The 21,358-nt window shown below is 40.1% G+C and overlaps 2 long non-coding RNA genes across 2 annotated transcripts; one reads left to right on the forward strand and one right to left on the reverse strand.

Moving 5' to 3' along the window:
- Positions 1-1,511: 1,511 nt before the first annotated feature.
- Positions 1,512-16,238, forward strand: LOC111270747 (uncharacterized). Its single transcript, XR_002686454.2, has 3 exons — positions 1,512-2,183; positions 13,057-14,784; positions 15,022-16,238. It is a non-coding gene; the product is annotated as an uncharacterized LOC111270747 (long non-coding RNA).
- Positions 7,191-10,301, reverse strand: LOC111270742 (uncharacterized). Its single transcript, XR_002686446.2, has 3 exons — positions 9,079-10,301; positions 8,223-8,401; positions 7,191-7,468 (listed from the first exon to the last, which is right to left on the reverse strand). It is a non-coding gene; the product is annotated as an uncharacterized LOC111270742 (long non-coding RNA).
- Positions 16,239-21,358: the final 5,120 nt, after the last annotated feature.

A 21,358-nucleotide genomic window follows, 5' to 3' on the forward strand; every position in this document is an offset into this window, starting at 1 on the left:
ATGAACGCGCCGTACATTAAAAAAAAAACAAGGAATTCAGAGCGAACAACTCAGAAATTATAGTAGCTATAATCTCAATCTCGCTAACCAAGTCCTTATATTTCAATATATTCAATATTTAATTTTACATGTTCATTATTTATGAAAAATTTTCAAACCCGTCTTCTGCACAAGAACCTATAGGATCCCACTCAGCGATACGACTATGTATTTCTTGGTTAGAGACTGATTGAGTTATTAAACGGACAATATGAGTATTTCTAGAAATAATAGCTGAAAGCCTTGTATAAAAAAAAAAAAGTTTACTATTAGAAGAGAGTAGTAATTTACCAGCACAGTTACTACGCTTAGCAATTATCCTGATAAAGTGTAAATTGGCAAGTGGAATTCCAACGCTCGGTTCTTTGGACGGAGGTCTTCTAAAAGCTTGATAAATATAAAATTTCTTGACATTTAAGTCTGTTTGTGGTTCCGGAGAGCCGATGAACGTAAACTTGAATCAATAACGCGGTTCCCCTATCAACTAAGGATCGACCGTCGACATAAGGAGTCCCTATAAACAGACAACGCTCACCACTAAATGTAGGCCTATCCTGGGAGATCTAGTCATTTTTACAATTTCCTGTTCTGTTTCGATTATTCAATTGGGGCGTGCGATTTATCGAGGACCTGCCTCATGAATAGCTTAGATTGAAAAAACGAAACAAAATAATAATGGTCTTACGAATTTCATCGTTCTGTCAGGTGACTGAGTTACCGTCTAGATAGTAAGCTCCTACTTATTCCATTTAGTGATGTTTTTTTTTTTTGAAAACGTACTGTTTTTGAAATCGTACAGCTAAAAATATGTCACTACTACGACCGGAAATACATTAACGAGGGAAATTGGCACATAACTATTTTATCTAGTTTAAGATGATGTCGCCGTACCAGTGATAAACAAAGGGCGCGTGGTCTTTTAAACAACGAGTTTATACGTACTTTAACACGGTATTCCCTTAACATGAATAAGTATTAAAAAGTCGTACCGCTTTTAATCATTATTGTGACTGGAGAAGACTGGAAACGAATTAAAGTAAGCAAACCGTTGACAATTTAACATCTTTAGTAATGCGTAACAGCGAGCGTCAGAGGAACTTTGTTTATTAATCATCAATAAGTTGAACTGCAAAATAAGCATTATATAAGTTGCTCTCGTTTGAGACACTAAACCATTAGCCGTCGCTATTGTTCTTGTTGGGCTCTCTGAAATTGGTTTTTTTCCTCTGTCTCTCATTGTTCCTCATGATGCGTTACGTTGCTTGGGCGTCTGCCCGCCAAGGTTTACTGAGACATCGAAAGACAACTGCACATATCTCGGTTAAATTTTCTCAACGTTCGCTCTTTTTCGAATCCTTCTTAATGATGCGATCACCAACCCATCAGTGTGCACGTGTGCTGTTACGTGTACTGCACACTCGGACAGCGGGTACACATGGCCACGTTCGCATATAGATACGTTTAGATCGAAAAGTAAATGTCGAACTACGAATCGGATGACGAAGCTGCTGATTAAAACGGTCGTGGTGATAGCCGTAATAAGCGAAAATGATCACAGTGTCTATAGGGGTGTATTCCTTTTTGGTGTATATTAATTATTTGTGCCATCGAATTTGACGGGTCGTAAGGGCAAATGGGCGCAGAATATTCAGAGGACCTGGTGCAATTGTCTATGAGCATCAGAATAGTTCTGCTTGATACTATGTACAGGCTCTGATCTGCAGATCTCTAAAATTAAATGCACATGTATTTGCAGTTTTTCGTACTGAAGCCCATTCTAGTTCCCGCTCCGCCAAAAAAGCGGTGCTTTTCTACATTTCTAGACTCAAGAAGACAGCACATAGTCTTCATATACGACTGTGCTTCTTTGCTGTTTCGTAAAGAACCTCAATTGCTGCTAAAGCTCATCATAAGGAAACTATGACCCACTAATTTCACAAAGCTTTTCGCTTATCAGCTGAAGAAAAAATGCGTACATGGTTGTCTATCTTGACGGGGGTTGCTGATTTATGTGTCTCGCAACCAAAACAAGATTTTCCGCTTCTGTGCCCTTGTGCTATTTTCACGGAGGAGTGTTTTTCGCTGGTAGTTTCGTGAGTGATTCCCTCGTGACAAACGAGCCTTGTTTACACAATGTACAGGATGTAAGTACACTACTTTGAACTGTAACCATCTATATTTCCGTAAATACTGCCTAGGGCATATGCACTCTCCTCTCCGGTTTAGTGTCTTTTTTTTTCAGAAATAAAATAATAATGGGAATCTTTGTTCAGATATGTATTACGTTTAATATTGTTATTATTATCATATACCGATTAAGATGACGCTCAATTACTTCCTTTTCGAGGGCAAACAGAATGTTAGCGTGGGCATCCGTAGCGACGCATTTATATCAAATTGCGTGTGTTTGTTTTCCCAGTGTTGAGCTTTTTTAACGAAGATAGCAGGACCAACCTTGCTCATGCTTGTCGCATTCGTATTGCCTGAGCTCACAACCGCAGGTTGTCTTCAGGTGCTTTTGTAATTGTGTGCCAATCGAGTTCCTAATGCGGGCAGTGTGTAAAATCTGTTTCTATTTCTTGTTTCCATTCAACTGAAAACAGACACTTAGGTAATCCGAAGATAAAGTATTGTCTCAAACGTTAAAGGTATTAAACTGTTGTTGAGAGCTGAATTCTAGATTCAGCGAAACACTTGACGACGTAATTTCTATCGTAACCTATCGTTTGCTCAAGAAACAGCTATTGCAAACACAGTACGCTACCTAACGGTGAAAATGCTCGACTGTATGTACTGCAGTGAGCTTCCACTTTCACTTGAAAATTTTCGTTTTTTAAGTCAACTGTTTACACATAGGGAAATAAGTAACCTCGGCTAGCTTTGCATGGCCGTGAGAGACTAGGCAGGACCACCTAGCACGCCAAAAAATATTCACATGGAAATGTAAACAAGGTTTGATCATCATGGATGGTAAGACTGAATACTATTGGATGTGATGCTCGTGCAAAGCACACAAAAAATAAAAGGCAAGAGGTCGTTAAAGTCACCCAGTGTACCACGTTGTCATGTCCTTTGAGTGTTCCCCGCGAGCGAATTTCACAGTAGCCTTCGTTATATGTCTTTCGTGAATCGGCTTATATTACTCGAACTTGTAAAAAAAAAAATGCGTAGAACCTGGGCTCCAGGCGATTGCAAACATTTGAATAAAACGGTTTAAGGTAACTTCTTGTAGTCTAACGCCGTGTCTATCTGCACTTGTCTATGTATCTGCTTTTGAACGATTTCCCGGACGTATTGTTCTGCGTTGCGACTGCTTGCTTTCTCGTCCACCAACCAATCGATTTCGTTACATAGCTGACAGATAAACTTAAGAGTCTTGCTTCTGTTGCACTTTAGTATATATTACGTTTCTGAACTATAATACATTGTTAGATTTATCACTTTAATTAACTTTAGTCGCTTGAGTAGAAGAGACTATTCATAATCGCTCAGGCGACAAAAGAAAATTAACGCTGTTGAGAGCAAATATCGCTTCCTTTATCGTTGACTAACCGCCAGCAGAAGACGTAGTTCTGGTGCAATGATTGCCTGCGATAACGAAATGGATATCTTTGCCATGGGCTGCGATATCTGTCAACGAGTGAAATACGTTGTTACCGCACATCATGGACAAGGCTCCTAAAAACGGCAGACTTCACTTTCTGGGGTAAGTGAGCTGATGTGGGTTCTGACCAAGGCCTAAACGACTACGATCAAACGACCCGGAAAAAGCAATAAGAGCAAGTCGATACGTACTTTAGATGATCTCAAGTAGAAGAATATTGCTTTGCCCTTGGCCCTGTTATTCCCCTACGCACAGTTGGAGTGGCTGGGTGTAAATGGAGGTGTTTACCATGCCCAGTATGTTTGTAGACTATACATATCGATCGTGGGCGATCTGCTAGCCAGCGTAAGTCGCTGGGGTCAAGTTCGGTTGGTTTAAACGATGGACAAGAAGAAGCCTTTTTTTTTTCAAGACCATTTTTGAAGCTACCGGCCTATGCTCCATCCTGGAAACCTGTAGCATTTTCCTCGTGATCTCAGTGAATCTTTACTACGCGTAGTAACCCAAATGCGAGCAGGGCGCTTGTTTAGTTTATGTATGGAAGTCAGACACATAGGTAATGCGATTTACTCTCCTTCGATGCTAATAAGGTAAATTTGTTTGAGGATATGTTATCTGGGGGCAATAGAACCTGCTATTCGAAGTCTAGAAGGGACAGCTTTGATGATGTTTGTTGTTTGTGACCTCCCGTTGTCATAGAACAGAATGACCTGACCTCGTTTGCTGGGTCTTTTCACTCGAATAACTTAATTGACTCTCGATACAGCTGGTAAACACACTAATCAACTATCTGCTTTGGGAGAAGTAATCCCTAGCGAATCAGACTTTTCGCAATCCGTCGAACGTAATTTGAATGGAGATGTGGTTAAACCCTTGGCATTAAATTCTTTCGTGAAGCCATCCGTTTTGATCTCTTATTCACGAAAAGATACGGGCGTCACTTCTTATCACTACTGACAATTATATATGCGAAAATCGGTCATTATAAGCGCGTGATGCTCGACATCAGGCGAGATGTTGTGATGCAGTCTCGAACCGCAATAGCTTGTTGGATACAGAAGCCTCATAGTACAGAACAAAAAATGCGTTTTTCAAAGCGCGGAGCTTTATTTTTAATTTGTTTTTGTAACGATCTAAAGGTGGTTCTGTGGCTTTCATCCTGGAGATTTCAATGTGAAATATTCTCCTCGTAGCGGTTCGCCGATTATGAAACGAAGACGCGTGAGTAGCTATGATATCGTAAAGGAACGAAATATCCACGGGCAAACAGTTTGACACTATTTGAAGGAGCTGGCTGCAAAAAAGAACTCGATTCACACAAACTGGCACAAGAGAATCTACTCAATTATAGCCTTATTTGCCAAACTCTACATAAGCTTCGAACTATTATTAAAACAGTTAATCCATGGTAATGAAAGGTAAATAAACGATCAACAACGATAATGTACAGGTACAGAAAAAAATTCTCTACATTCTGGACCAAAGCCTCGACTAATGACGCAAAAGAAAAAAGCGACGCTATGTTATGTTTTCGGTGGGATTGGCAAAGAATTGTGTATCACCAGTTGCTATCGCCTGGTCGAACAATTGATTCGGATTTATACTATATATATATATATATATATAGCTAACGAAATTACAATAAGCCATTGATATTAACACCTAAAGATTTCGCTGGGGTGGAAGCAAGCGCGCACGTTGAAATTACCCCGTTTAAGATACCCCAGATCAAAGAATTAATTTGCTTACCGTTAACTTGATGTATTTAGATATGTTTAATGGGAAAAGTTTCAGTTATGGCAATATCTGAGCGCTTCCTATTATTTTAACACGAAAAGATCTGTCTAAGGAAAACGAGCCTTATAGGAGCATCATTATTATACGAAGCTTACTTTGCTATTAAATAATATATAGAAAAGCATAACACGACCAACTACCACTGCTGAACGTTGATCTCCTAAACAACGATGGTTGCTCATGAGAGCTAAACGTTAGCTTCCTTTTCACAAGGTACGTGAACCTAAAGGAGACTAGGCCCAATAAGCATATTTGACTCACAATTTAACATATGTCTCAGCTGTGAGTAGAAATCATTCGGCACTTCGTTATGTCTAATTAGCCACATCGGGATGAAGCCAGCCTGTTATTTCGAGCTCAGCTGTTGAGAAGCAGCTAGCAGTCGTTCCGCCGCTAATGGCGGACCGAATTAGTACCTAGGTCCTGCTAATCCTCGATTGACTACTGCCAACTAAGTCAAGAAGGCTCAATGTCAAACAACCGGCTCTAACTTCGGCTTCCATAACACTGATCACGTGTGTGACAGATCCGCAATTTACTTTTAGAAAAGTCGACGAAGCTCAGTGCTCAATAGGGGAGTAAAAAGCCAGGCGTGCGACTTGAAGTAGAGAGTTAGTTAAGAGACTTCCCTACAAATCATATAATAGTAATATCGGACTGCCGTACTGCCATTCATACCTTTTTAGTATTTCAAATACGTTAAGGACTCCAAATACCGTTGCTGCCTCTAGTGAAAGTATGCCAGTGTTCTAGTTGTCCGATTCTGCAGCACAGAGACTGATTTTTAATATATGATATGAGCGATAAGAATATAATATGAGCGAACTTTGATGTAGAAAGAGATAGAAAAATGGGCTGGTCATCTATGGAAATTTATCAAATGCTATCAGTATAATGACGACCAGATTACAACAAGAATAAAGGGAAAAGCAGGCCGAAGAAGTAATCGCAGTGTATCTATGTCGTGGACATTACTTCTTTTTTATTAGATGCAATGTCCGTATGCGCAAACATTGAATAAGAGCGGCCCGCTCGACCGAACGTCCTACTCGGAAATAATATTTTTCCGGAAAAAAAATATGTTTCTTCTGTGTTGGGACATTTTGTGTCCTATGCGATATTGTCGAGTTACGGAACTAAACAACGCTAATATATAACGGCCCTTGGCAGGGATAGTTAGCTTACGATAAAGTACTTGCACCGTTCCGAACTACCAAAACGAGAGGAAAATATACCAGTGGCAGACATCTTTAAAAACGTTTTTGACCGATATTACAACAAGATGTAAGTGTAACAATACCTAACGCCACCTATGCAAACATTTATTTAAGACAATAATCATCCAGCTTAGTTTGGAGCCTAGTATAGGAAAAATTCAAATAGTCCCTAATGTGTAATTCGTTCGCGGAATACGGCAATTTTAACAGCTATAATGTGAACGTGGCTGCGCCTAGGAAATCTCTAAAGTCTCTCTCCGTTTTTGTACTCGTCACATTTTTTTTATCGAATCGAACAGAGGTCTGAAAACGTCAGACCCGTTGGAGATTACAGTTCTAAGGATGATGCGATCTCCGCTGTTGTGGTCATCAGGTGAACGCGTTAGCAAAATGTATGTTAATTTTTCATCCTAACGTTAAATCGTATTGATCACTAATTTTAACTTTTTTTTTTCATGGTAGATCTATGCTATTTTTGTGTTCGCCTTTACTTGATATTGCCAAAAAAAAAAATAAATAAATAAATAAAATACTTCTTTCCACTACTGCTCGGCTACCAGAGACGTACGCGTTGTTACCCTTTATTGAGTTTGCAGATTCATCAGGTTAACTGGAACACGACGTGTTACGAACGGGAGTAGGTTAAGGGTCAATCAGACGCTGACTCTGATTCTACGGGCTATTACCTCACTGTAATGGTCGTAGTAATAGGCTGTAGTCGTAGTAGCAGTGAAGAATTACACCGTCTGATGGAACGCCAAACGGCAGTCCCAAACGTAAAACTCAAAACATTCCGTTTTAACTACACGTTCTGAAAGTTGACAAAACAACACAACCAGCCTCTGACTCGACTTTAGCACATTGTTTGGGAAATTACCATATTTACACAGTTCTACGAAATAAAATAATGAATTGTAACTACAAAATTCAAAATGGCCTATTTGTCTTCTGATCGACAAAGTTATATTGATAAATAATGAATAGCATCGTTGGAGTTGCTCGCCTCACATTTAGCACTGTAATACACTTAGCATAGCACATAGCAGCCATTTCATTATTCCTTCAAAACTTAGCCTGTTCAGCCGGCCTTCTCGGTGTTAAGTGAGGCTTGTTTATGGACCAAAGCAAAACCTAGTTGCTACAGCCACTCCGTCTGTGTAAAGAAACGTCTGTATGATACTACCTGAGCGACATTTTGATTGGGAAGATGAATACCTTTGGTTTTTCGTTAATCGTAAAAATACTAATAGTTTGTATATGTTTGTAGAGCACAATGGTGGCCTATTTGAAAAAGTATGTTTTTCCTTGTAGCTCGTCGCTTACGTGTATGAAATATGTAGGTCGTCATAGCTCTGGGGGTACTGCGCGAGAACTTTTCACTCTATCGTTAATCAATTTGTCCTGTGTGTATAACTTAAGCACATTCTTATTACCACAAATGGATTTTACTTATTATTTTAACATGGTTATCGATTTCTATCTCGACTACCGATCTTGAATATTGTTGTTGTTGGGGGAGCGCGGCTTAGCGAATTTGCCGCACATCTGTATGCTACTATACGAACCCTAGACTTCTCGAACATCTAGTTTCCGTGTAGACGTATCACCGACCATCACTCTAATCCACTCGCGGGATGACAGTTAATCCCTGGTAACTGTGATGATGGTGACCGTACCCGACGACGGCGTGTGAAGAGCCCGTGGAGATAATTTAGCTGGCCTCTGCTATTCGTAGGTTGGACAGCTGAAAATATTGGGACACCGTATTGGCACTTAAAGTAAATTAGCGATGAATTAGGTAAAAATCCTGGTTAAGGTAGACCGTAGGTTGATGGTACAACAAATAACTGGTGTTGTACCTAAGTAATATAAGTAGTTTGTCAAAAACTAGGTGCAAAAAAATTCAAGTAATTGCTATATCACCTATATGGATTGCTATATCACCTATATATATTATATATATATAATAATAAGAATAATAAAACTAATGTCTTAAATAAATCCGAACTATGTTACAGAGGCCTATCTTCATGCACTATAGTTGAAGTCTCGTGAAAGCCAGCAGTCTGACCCTAATAATGACCCGATCGATCCGTACGATAAGAACAAAGTTACGGAATGCACGAAGCTAATTTGTGTGCTTTTAAATAGTTCCTCGTACAATGAACATATGCATATAATTGATTCGCGATGAAAACATTTCGAAAGATGGTGGCTCTAAAAGAAAAAAGCTCGGCAGAATTGTCCTTTGCTAAAAGTGTTACATACACCGCGGTGCCAGAGGCCAAACAGGTTGTAGAGTTTCTATCAAGGCCAGACATGAGTTTTATGTACGCCAATGAAAGTGACAGATGACAAATGAGAACTGATCATCATTGATGTATTTCTGCCAGGCGACAACTCAGTACGGATATGTCGTACCTATTTCTCGCTAGTCGGCAGCGTGAACGTTCTGAAAAATCACATTAAACAGGTACAGTTCAATGAAATGGACACTTTGAAAACGCACAATCGTCATACTGGATCATTCAGGCTCGCTGGTACAGACTGGAAGTTAAGGAACTGCCTCGAAAATAGGAACAAGCCATGAACATGGAGAGCATTTGAACAAGGTCCTTTTTTAAGCTCTGCAAAGCTGCCGTTTAGATCGACATGAGCGCAGGGCAAGGGCGGCGATTCTGGACATAATTCGATGTGAAAAAAATTAGGATCAGTAAAATGTTACCCTTTATAGCCGCAGAATAGCAAATCACGGTCGTGGCCATGTCCGTCTAATCTATGATTAGACAATAGCTGACTAACGCGGGTTGAGGCGAGCGACTGCCAATAAATAGCATGGACTAATGCAGATTGTTCACCGGCTATTGACGACACATGCTCAAATGACATAGCATAAATGTACAAACGAATCCTAGGAAAATAGATCGAAATATAGCCCGCTTTACTAGATATTTGAACAGTTTAAAACTGAAAAGGGAAACTTAAACATTACAAAAACCATGGAGCACGGTTCTGTCTAAAAAAAAAAAATCTACTTCTTGTGATTGCTCTTCCTTGACGAACACGGATCGATACGTATAGAAGTTGTACGTTCACTATCATCAATGTGTAGGGCGGATCGATTTTAAAATCATTCTACTTTTTCTGCCAGATTTATTCATCAAATGCTGAACTCTCGTATCGAAACATGAACGCGATACTGACACTACTTAATAGAAACAGTCACTTGTAAACGTAAATCCTTCAGCGTTACAAAACCCCTGAGGGCATTCGAGCTTGCGGGTACAGACTATAAGCAAGCGTTACATGCGAACGTCCTTTGCGGATGATAAAAGTTCAGCGTGCGCTCGAAAATTTCAGCTCCGTCTACAAATTCTATAACCCGCCCAGTTAAAATGTACGTAAATGAGCATTGAATACATTGAACTTTCGTACTACGTAGGATAACAGAAAGCATAACCAATGGAGTCATTCAGCAGAGCCTCTACGAGAGATAATTAGCATATGAACTAGAAGTCTCTGCGACCTTCTAGTTTCTTAAGTGTGTATGGATACTATCTATCAATATCTGTCTCAGTACTTCTGATATTTTAGATTTCGATTTGAGATCAACGTTTGAAACGGAAAAAAATAATAAACTTCTGGATATTTGTCTAATCAAATGGACCTTAGTTTTTTTTCCACCATTGTTGGAGTGTTTATGCCAGGGTCAGCAATAGCTTCTTGGTGCATGGAAAGGCGCCTACTAGTTGTCCGCAAAACGACAATATTGGGATCATTGGCTTGCGTCTGACATACAAAGTAGCTCGCGTACTTGGATCACAATATTAAAACTACGATGTATGTATTTTTAAAAATTATCGGACAATACAGCCTATGCTAGATCAATTTTACAGAATCGACGGTGGAAGGATATTTAAAACGTACAATGTATCATTGCTTTTTTATTCTTATTGAACAAAGCAATCCCAGGAAAATCCATACATCAACAATCGTCAGTTGACAGTAGTTAACCGAATGGCCAATGTAGGGACTGGAAGAGACGTCAATAGATTTATTAACCATAAATCATCATCATCATCGTGACTCGCGTCTCTAGAAGGACAAGTTGGATCCTGCTTTCATTTATGGTTTTGAGCCGAATCTCTCTATTCAACCCTTCGACTGCTACGTGACGCTAATTCTCACATATGCGTCTCCAGCGCGGAATATAGGATTGATTAGGAGTCAAGCGTCTTTGAATACAAAATACATTTATAGGGCGTGTTGCCCAACGATGTCATTGTAGTATAATGCGAAAACGATCCGGACCTGCTAAGTACATCGTTGGCCGGAGCTTTCTTAGCGATCATTCCTATGGTACATATTGCTAAATGAGAGAAAATAACAAAAAATATGTATGAACAAGGTGCCCGTATAGCGTGCTCTTCGGTCTGCCGCCCGATCGCCACTGCTTTTTGGATGTGCTTTGTTTCAAATGAAGAGTACTTCTATTATATCGTATACAAAAACACGATATCTGTGAAGGAGAATAGGTCTATTCACAGTCACTACTTTATGAACTAGTGACATAAATGCAAGCGTTTATGCGTCAGTATGTCTGATATTGTTGACACTAACCTTGCATAGTTGGGTGCTTGATTCAGCCCTATTCGTCATTCTGTGAATAGGCAAAGTGGAAAGGAACAAGGACTCACGTTTTAAACTTTTATATTTTTTCGTATACGTCGCATAATTTGAGTAGATACAGTTTGTGTTTCTAGAGACCATTTCACTTCGAAATGTTAGTTTAAACGGTTACAGATAGTCATTCATTGCTGCCTACGTGCCTTTACTAGCCTGCCTGTATCATCACATCCACCCTACTGGTCAACGACTTCCTGATTGGCCCAGATAAGACCCCGCACTTTCAAACAACAACGTATGTAGTTTAAATAAGTACTACTGAGCCTATTGTTGCTAAATAAATATGATATATTTCGAATTTTTGGCCTGTTAGGTACTGTCACGAGGCGCCGGTTCGGATGGTTGGCCCTTACCATAAAACAAAATCGTATCTATTCCCACTGTAGAACAATATAGCTTTGATGCCTATTTCTAGTATCCCTATGTGATCTCTGCATTCTATAGTATACACACATCACCTTGTTCGAGAGATCACCGGACGCTCCCATTAATGTAATACATCGGCGTCGCTAATGACTTGTATTTTAACTCATAAAGTTTATATCAACGATTCCGTTGCTAGGTCGTCCGGCTGGCTCTCATTTCACTTTATGAATCGCCGCGTGAGTACAAGTTAGGGTTATCTGAAAAATTAGCTTTGCTTCCTCCGGCGGTAAGCGACCTCAGCATTGATATCGCTATAGCCAACGCCGATGGTAATTTGTCAACGTAATTAACGCCGAGGAAGGACACCTATTCAAGGACTGCTTCATGCCGCACTTATGACAGTGGTCAATATTCTGCGGTGGAATGGCAGCATACAATTTTTAGCCTTTTGAAGGCTTTTTGGGAAGACGAAACGGACCTGTACGGGACGCGCGGCTCTCGTTTGACCGTCGAGGCCCGAGGCAGGGCTTTTTAAGGCAAATTATTAATACCGGAGCCTTTCTCTATACTTATATATATACACCTGTAAAAATACCCAGTTGTTTGCCATTTACGTAAAGACTTTAACAGATCTGTGCAGAAAAAGCATACTGTCTTAATTTTGACTCAAACGTAACTATTATCGTTGTTACTTTACCTTATTAATAACGTTTTTGTTAAATGATACCACATTAATGGGTTGAGGTTTGGTCACAGACACGTTTGTAAACGAGTGGTTTTGTGAGCGCATCGTTTTGCGGTTGGTGTCATTCATGCAAGAGTTGCGGATAAAGTATAGAACAAATAAACGACGTATCTATGATATAGACTCAATAGCCGAAGAAATTCGTTTCCCCGTAAAAACCTACCTGATTTCCAGGCCTTAGTGCCGATACGGTCACTCTAATGCCGACAAGGTTCACCAGTCTTCCGCCGAGTTAAATATATGTGGCCGATCTATTTCTTCTTAAGTACGTTGAGTGAATATATGAAACGCATCAAACAATCAGAACAAATCTTAGCATGTATGTGTCTGTGTGTTTTTGCTCTCAGAAAAAATCGTTGCATCTATTCCCCTAATGTTTTCTGTGCACTATCACCTTTGCTAATTGCACACTCTTGCAAGCACAATGCTACTAGTAGACATACAATTTAAATCGACTAATCTTGACTCCATACTCTTCTGTACTTCGCGGCGCTTCCGCGTGCAAAATTCGAAAGCGACCCATTACTTTTTGCTGTCTTTCGGCCCGAGGTCCGGCGGTAGTGAGCAAAGCCGTTGAAAGAAAGCTTCTTTGTTTTTTCTAGGAGAGGCGTTCTCGTTTGAGCCTTGCGACGAAGATTGGCCTGGGACAGCATTGCCGACGACAGAGATAGAGATTCTTCCGGGCCGTTCCATTCATCATAGCTGGATCGAATCGAGCGCTTCGAACCGTCCCAGAAAATCATTACCCAGAAGGTATCTGTCGTTTTGCGACCCGGCCGTCCGATGCGGTCGCCTAGATGTCGGGGCGTGCCCAAGGTGTCCCTGCCATTCACCCCAGTACCACGTGTGCATTATTCCTGTGTCGATATCGAGAGAAGGCATACACTGCCCATAATTGCTATGACTTTTTACCTCTACTTGGGTCCTTCCTATAGCTCGCAATATCGTATACTAACCGTAATGAAAGTTAACCTACTATATGAGCGGTAATATTCCAAGAATAAGACTTCGGTTGTTAGCATGCTTTTAGATTCTGTGTGCAAAGACTAATCCACGTATTGTCTAACCCATAGTTTGCTATAGTCGCCACCTTAAGGATAAACAGACAACAGTGATAATAATAGTAGAAGTTACATCAAACTGTATTGTCGTTGTTGGCCTGTTTCTGTCTATTGATCTCTTCCCTTATCATAAATACATTTTGACTCTGTAAATCATAGCCAGTTTATATTAAGGCAATGGCACCGTTTCTTTTTCTAGCTTACACAATAGTCATCATCTTCGATATTACAGAAACTAAGAGGTAAAACATTACAGGTCGACTCATGGATAATGTGTAGATGCCGATGTACGAGCATTGGGACGTATTATCTATAAGAAGCTAAAATTGCTTCACATCAAACTGTCTCTAGGATTTAGCAATCTAAATCTAGCGATTTTCTGCTCTGTGTATGCAAAGGGGATTTGATCGTCACCAGAATATTAAACTAGCGGAGGTTATGCGCTTTTGCTATTGTACCCAAGTTCGTCGATGTCGACGCTTGAGATGGCTGTATAGTTGGCTTCTATCTATTTTTATAGTCGAAAAAAGAATGGGGAAAATAAAAGGCAAATGAGCGAGACAATCGACTAAGTAAAAAATAAGTTCATTAAAACAATCCTAATTTCCAGCGCCATCAGACGTTCTAATCACTCCTTTTTGGTCCTCCTTGGAGTAACCATTAATCTGTAGTTAATTAACCATTAAACCATTTGCTTAAAAAAACGAGAGCTTACTAGAGCTATGTCAGTCCCTCCTCCCTACCCCACAGGACAATAACCCGTGATGCTCTTCAAGATTTAATAATGATTTGTTAGCCTCGATAGGCTGTTTAGCGTTCGGAAAAACCATGTTCATTAGAACGAGGTGAGCCAGCATCGTTACTTTTTGGCGTTCAGGCTTTTACAGGAAGCTGCCATAACTTAGTAGGGAACGCTTTAAGGAGGCTCTACCAAGAAAAAAGCGTTGCGACGCTGTTTTTTCTGCCGGCTAACGTGCGGGAGCCCACCGATGCCTCTTACACTTATGGTACTCAATTGCGTTTCATTGGCCATCCATGTAGAGCTCACGTCAGAATGATAGATAGCTTCAAGTGCTAGCAAGATATAAATGTCAACTAACCCCTTTCGAGGCAAAACAGGTTGCCTAGAAAAATTTTACGAAACCGATGGAAAAAGATCGACGACGCCTGAAAGGAAACCATGTATGAAGTTGGCTGCAGTATACGCAGAACCGCCAAAATATGTATGCCAAATGAGCTTCAATCGTCTCAAAATTGTTAACCAAAAAGGTATGTGATCTATTAATATATTTGTCGAGTATGATTATTGACTAAGGTTCTGTATTGAATGCATAGAAATGTAAAATTCTTTTTTTGACAACCACTACAAACAAATACTCCTATCACTTGGAAATAGCTTAGCAAACTCCTTAGAGAATCGCTTCCTTTTATCTATTATTTACTTGATACATCGTTCGAAACGGCTTTTCCTATTGTAAGCGTATTGTGTTGTGGGTGCAATTTTAGTTCGAATGAACTTATATTGATGTTCTTCGCGGAAACCGTTTCTTCAACACTTTGTAATACGCGCTTCGTTGAGGCCAAAAGGCTGGCCAAAGAACCCTGGATATTTTATGTACGGTGACGACGCTATAACTAAGAAGACTGCTCAAGAAGGGTTTATCAAATTGAAAAACGGTATTCGGGACTTACAGAATGCTCCCCGCTGTGGTCGAGTTTTTTTAATGGCAAGAATCTGAGGAAACTTTTGGAAAAGACGACCGACAAACAGGTCAGGATTTGGGTGAAAAAAGCAGCCGCACTATCCCTGTTGCTAACCTCAACACCGTTGGATTAACACAAACTTGAAGCCTGAATACCTCATGAGCTTTGTGAATACAGCCAGAAACTACCGCTTAACGATTGGCCCTTACATCGCGCCCAGTACCGAGCGTTACCTAGCCACAATGATCGATTTTTACGCAGAATCGTCCTCGGTGAGGAAAAGTGGTACCTGTACGTCAACCAAAACCGAAGATCGGAATGGGTAGCTCCAGGAGACGAGCTAAGGCCCAAGATTCAATCAGATCATCGTCAAAAAAAGGTTACGTTTTGTCTTTGACGGGACTGATACGTTGGGAATTACTTCCTACGAACCAGACACTTAATCGGCACGTTCCTTTAGCTGCATCAGTTCAACTAAGCTATTTAAGAAAAAAAGTCTCGACGAACAAAGTTAGGTAATTCTGCTCTATGACAGCACGAGGCCACACACGACAAATACCGTCGAAGCTGCTTTTCTGGACTTCGAATGTGAGGTATTGTTGCAGCCTTTCACCATTTCGCTTTTCCAATGAAAAAATAAAAGAAATTAAAAACCGTACAGTTTAGTACAATGAAGGATATCGCAAAACGTGGCTGGATAAGTTCTTTAAAGCTAAGCCTGAAAATTTCTTGCGTCAAGGAATAGATCGGTTGACAGACAGGAAGAAGTATATTGTGTTTTTCATCCAGTAAAAACGGTTAATCTTTTTAATGACAAGCAATTTTTAGCACGAGTTGAATATTTCTAATAAGACTATTGCAAACATATTAGAATAGGTTGATTGTCAATGGGTCAGCAATGCCTGCTTACTGCTTACTACCTATTCGAATAATTAACCGGAATGTGGAGTATTTCCTAAACCATTTCGTTCGCTTCTGTCAGGGTCGGCTCTAATAAAAAGATTGGGTTCGCTGATAAAGCCAGAGCTATCATTATTGGGTATAACTAGGTTTGAAGAGATGTAAACATGGATGAAATTCCCACAGAGTTATATAGAAGAAAAAGGTGTAGACTTTTCAGTATTTTTTAGACTTATTAGTTACAGCTTTAATAAATAAAAAAAAAAACATATATGACTATAAAATAAATCATTGTTCCATTGTAGAACATCGCACTGCAAAGATGTAAGAAAATATGAGCAGTGACCTGGAATTGTAGGTGATAAAAGTATAATATTAGAACAACAAAAATATCCATATAATAAGATAAAAATAATTTTAATGCCTTAGTATTAAAGTCCATAACCGAATGGGAATAACGTTACAGTAACTATACCAAAATACAGAAAGGCTTATTAATTAACTAGTGTATATAAAACTGGCCCTATAGGAACAATAAGAAAACGCAGAGTAGGCAAACGTTAAAAACAATATATAAGTAACTGTAATAAAAAATAAAAAGACAAACAACAATGTAAGCGACAGCAGAATAGCTTGATAAATGTCAAACAGAAAGCCATTGAACACCCATCTAGCTTCCATCCATTAGCAAAGTAATGCCCCCTCAAAATTAGTACACCTGTTCGATTTTTTCCTGCGTCCTAGTTTTACAGTAAAGGGGATAAGTGGGAAACTGCTATCTTGAAATGCGTTCACTCTGTGACCTCATGAATAAATTTAGGCGCAAAAAAACTGATATACTACAGTAGATTCTAGGCTATACTTTTATACAACTTTTTCTTGCATTATTTCGGTGTATTTCCTATTTCTTAGCTCTATCGATGTCATGTCAAACATTTTGCTAAACCCTATACGATACTCAGCACGATCCCTACGTTATTCTTCTACTAACTACACGATATTGTCGTCCATAGACTTTAATGTAAGAAGGTCTTAAGAAAACTTCGGAATACGATAATTACCTATTTCTAAACGCGTCTTTCCGAATAACTGGAGGCGGACAAGCGCAACAAAGATTTAGGACCACTGCAACGTAGTAATTTTCGCATGTTTTTGCTTTTCTATACATGATCGACATTTATATTATCACCACATTAGGGTCGACGAAACGCCGAAAGTACGATCAACAATAAGAAGAATACAAAACGATTTTCTCGACGAATTCGCTGTGACCTCTCGGAACAATATCTCCGTATAAAAATACCGAAAGCGGAAGTCGATCATGAAACGTACGGTCGACCTAGTAGAGATAGCGTTATTGAGAAGGTGGCTAGAGGCCAGAGAGTCCAGACGCTGACGTTATGGCTAGCTCGATACGTCATCATGACAAAAATTTCTAAACAGGACACTTTTCGTTTAGTGGACAAACTAATTAGTCTTTTAGAAAAAATACTTTATGCCAGTAATAAGTCTGCTAAATGGAGCAGATACGTTCGCTGCAGTCACAGAAGTTATGCAAGAAGAGAAGTAGCGCAATCTGACGCTTTGCCAATTGTTTTCAGAACTGTAAGCTCCCCTGCTCAGACAGATGCTTATGATGAAATCATTCAAATCATCAAATAGATCGATCAAACTCACTGTTTAAACGTTTCATGGGTTGTAGACACCTTTCCCGACGATAAAAAATCAACATACGCTGCCTCTAACAATATAAACGTCAGTTTTATAGAAGGCTAATTAATTATTAATTGAGCACAGAGTATTTGACGCCTTTAGTGGTCGACGGTCCGAAGACACACAAATATATCAGGGTCTACTTTTCAATTACCTAATCGCTATAGGCAATCTGATTCGATTGACTTAAAGCTACGTTCTAAATAATCGACAACTTTAACAAATGTATCTCACTGAACTTTCGAACGCTCGCAACAGAATACTGGTATCTGAATCTATTCAACCATTGCTTGAAGTGAGCTTCGAAAGGTGTTTATTAGGCAGCAAATGACACGTTATTAGAAAAATGATTATATATTACAGTAAATTTCACTGTCTATCGCGCAAGCAATCGTCTGTAAACAACAAAGGACTTAATGTTTTGGATGGATTTCTTAACACTGCGGGGCTACGACAAGAAACGCCATGGACTAATAGGCACCCGTTCATTACTTAGTCATTTCTGTACGTGGTGACAGCATAATCTTAGCCAGTATATCCAACAGCTAATTGTATTTCCTCATTGTCGAATTTCGCCATTTTCTCAATACCCGATGTATTTGAGAGATGCAAGGCCCATTGGACTATTGTAAGATACTGATAACATATTCAAATAAACATCAACATCACTCGCGCCATTAGATAAAACTATCTCAAAAACAGTAATATCACTGTATTTAGAAGGATCATATACGATTGTAGATAAATTGCCGCGGCTTATATTTGAAAATTTACTACAAAATCCTGCCTATTTGAATTGAACGTCGCTGACCAAAAGTCCTCGTAATAGAAACAGAACAAGCTAATGTTAGCATATTTTTTATGGTTCGCTCCGCGTCTACAATACATTTAATCGATTGGCTCTATTTTTGGTTCAGATACTTTAATTGATAGTATTTCCTATTCTTGTAGCTTATTTTTCCGCCGAAAAAGCCTACCGTCATATTACTGTTGTCACTTGTCTCTGGCGTAGCAAATAAAATTTGTGGCCATGACATCTGCTCGTCGGATCTCCGGTTTTACCAGCAGATACGACGTCCTTCGGTTATATACTGAAAATCAACGTATATTTTTCGAGTCCTTTTATCACCCTTCTTTTTGGCAGCCGACACTCTTCTAAACTAGACTCATCATCCCATCTGCAAGCAGGCCATTCTTGGCCTTTTTCGTGCAAGAGCGAAAGTTTTTAGGCCAGCATCAGCCACCCGGGCTGCAAGCCGACCAGCAATAGCACGCTTTCCGTTGCCGGCTGGGCACTGCGACCACTTTCATTGCAGCTACCATCGCTGCCATCACCGGTAGTCGCTACTCACGAAGCTGAGACTTTTCTTCTTCCTTGTTCGTTTCTTGGTCGTCGTTTCTTCGAGCTACTTACAGCCCGACAAGTCGACAACTCGGCCTGGCTGGCTAACTCAGCTTCGACTTCCCACACCGCCATTCCCTTTCATCCCCCTTTATCTTCCGGTTCCTGTCTGTCTTGAAATGGCGCTTCGTAAGTCTTAGTGTTATTGTAGAAGCCTTCGGAGTAAACCAGTAAGTAAAGGGCCGTCCAACCGGCGGACCGACCATCAACTCGCGGTGCTGGTAAAACAGCTGAAGGCGTGTTGTGGGGCTTTGGAAGCATCGGCCACTACTGACCTTCCTGCTCTAGCTACTAGCGGCCACTGATCAGTGTAGTACTACATATGCGCTGCTGGTGCCAAGGTTCTAGCTACTGAACTGATTTAGGCTTAGTTGTCGTAGGGGACGGGAAGATTGGGCTTTCCTTCTGTATGCGCTGGATGGTCGGCATGACTCACGTCGACCCCATAACCCCATTTGCGAGCTCCTGCAGGTCGACACGCTTCTCGTCGTAGTCGTGGTCGTCGGTACCGAGCTCCGAATTCGTAGATCTCAGCCGCGTAACGAAGGGGGCCATATTTCACGGCTGCTAGCTTTTTACGGCGATGGAGGCCAGGTTCGAACAAGGTAGCGAAACCAGAAAGGATGACCCAAAGTAGCTGAGGCCTGCACTGACTAAAGCGCTAAGGCAAGCCAAAAGTGACGTAGTTCACTTGGGCAATGGCTTGTAACTTGGCGACAAACGAGTTCCTACAACGGTATCGTGGTTAGTCGGGGTCTGTAGGTAGGGAACCTGGCGGTTTCAATAATTTCGGGGTTCTATTCCCGACAACTTTCATCCAACGACACGGCCTTAATAATGCCTAGTAGTGATTGCGATGGCGATGAGATGTTGGCCAAGGCGCTGAGCTACACCAGGACTGAGCTTTCTTTTGCACATGACTGTGCCAAGTACAGGTGATGCATATATAATTCCCGACAGATTCATGTATGACTACTGATATGCGGAAAAATTAAACGGAGAAAGCAAAATATTAGTACCTCTTGAACATGGGTAATACGTGCACGTGCATTAGAAAGAGCAGCTGCATTCCTGAGAGTTGCCACATACTGAAACCCGTTGCGTACTGCAGTGGTTCGGCGAGGAGCGGTTAATGTGAATTGGTTTAAAGGGAAACTTTCGGTCTGTTCCGTATCAAAGCAGAAATAACCCTTCATTATTATACCGATCCTATGTAGGCATGCTAGCACACTATCTGTCAATTTACTGCCTTGCCATGATGAATAAAGTGTCACTGTTATAGACGAGATTGAATTCGATTGAACTGAACGCTGAAAACAAAGCCTAGAATGTACGAGGTGGTTACGTATTGATGCCAGGGGACTGGGGGTATGCATGTCGCGACTCGAGAAACGTTTCAATGGAGACCACCTGTGTGCACCCTCGTACAATTAATTTCAGTGAATTAAGCATGAAGGGATACTTTTACTCAGAAAGTAGCTGAGGAGGTAATTTTTATAAAATATTCTTCCATAGACAAGTAGATGCAGCCCTAATTACAGTCGATTACCTTCGGTTGTCCTTGATGACAGTATAGAACAACGAGCTGATCTTTTTGTGATACCCTTTTGAAATATATAGCTATGTTAAAATCTTTTTTTTATATAATTCATGTCCATGTGAGTGTGCGTGAACATCCGAGATAGCGTTATTTTGATCATAGCATAAGCAGCCATGCGAAATACTGCATTACTGCTGGAACTCTTATCGTTCGCTCTCGAAAATCCAATTATCTGCCCCGAGATAAATGATAGAAGTACTAGGTACTTTCCGTTTCATTTGCTTTGTCCTAGTTTTCTTACGTCCTTAATAATTTCTCGAATATTAAACATGAAACTGCAATAAACTGAAAAAATTTATCTAAATGCAAGGAAAACTGAAAAAAAGGTACTTAAACCATTACTATTGGTCGTAATCGCTGCAGATGCATTTATTCGAATCCATTTCCTAATAATATCATCGTACTTATCAGGAACAGATTGTTCTGTCTGTTGCAGAAACAGAAATAGCAACTAGAGAACACGAGTTGGTACATATTATCTCAGTACTTTATTGACTATTTATATTAATATTGAATGCTTTACT

The sequence above is a fragment of the Varroa jacobsoni genome, unplaced genomic scaffold (genome assembly GCF_002532875.2).
Source record: "Varroa jacobsoni isolate VJ856 unplaced genomic scaffold, vjacob_1.0 scaffold_166, whole genome shotgun sequence".
Taxonomy (NCBI): domain Eukaryota; kingdom Metazoa; phylum Arthropoda; class Arachnida; order Mesostigmata; family Varroidae; genus Varroa; species Varroa jacobsoni.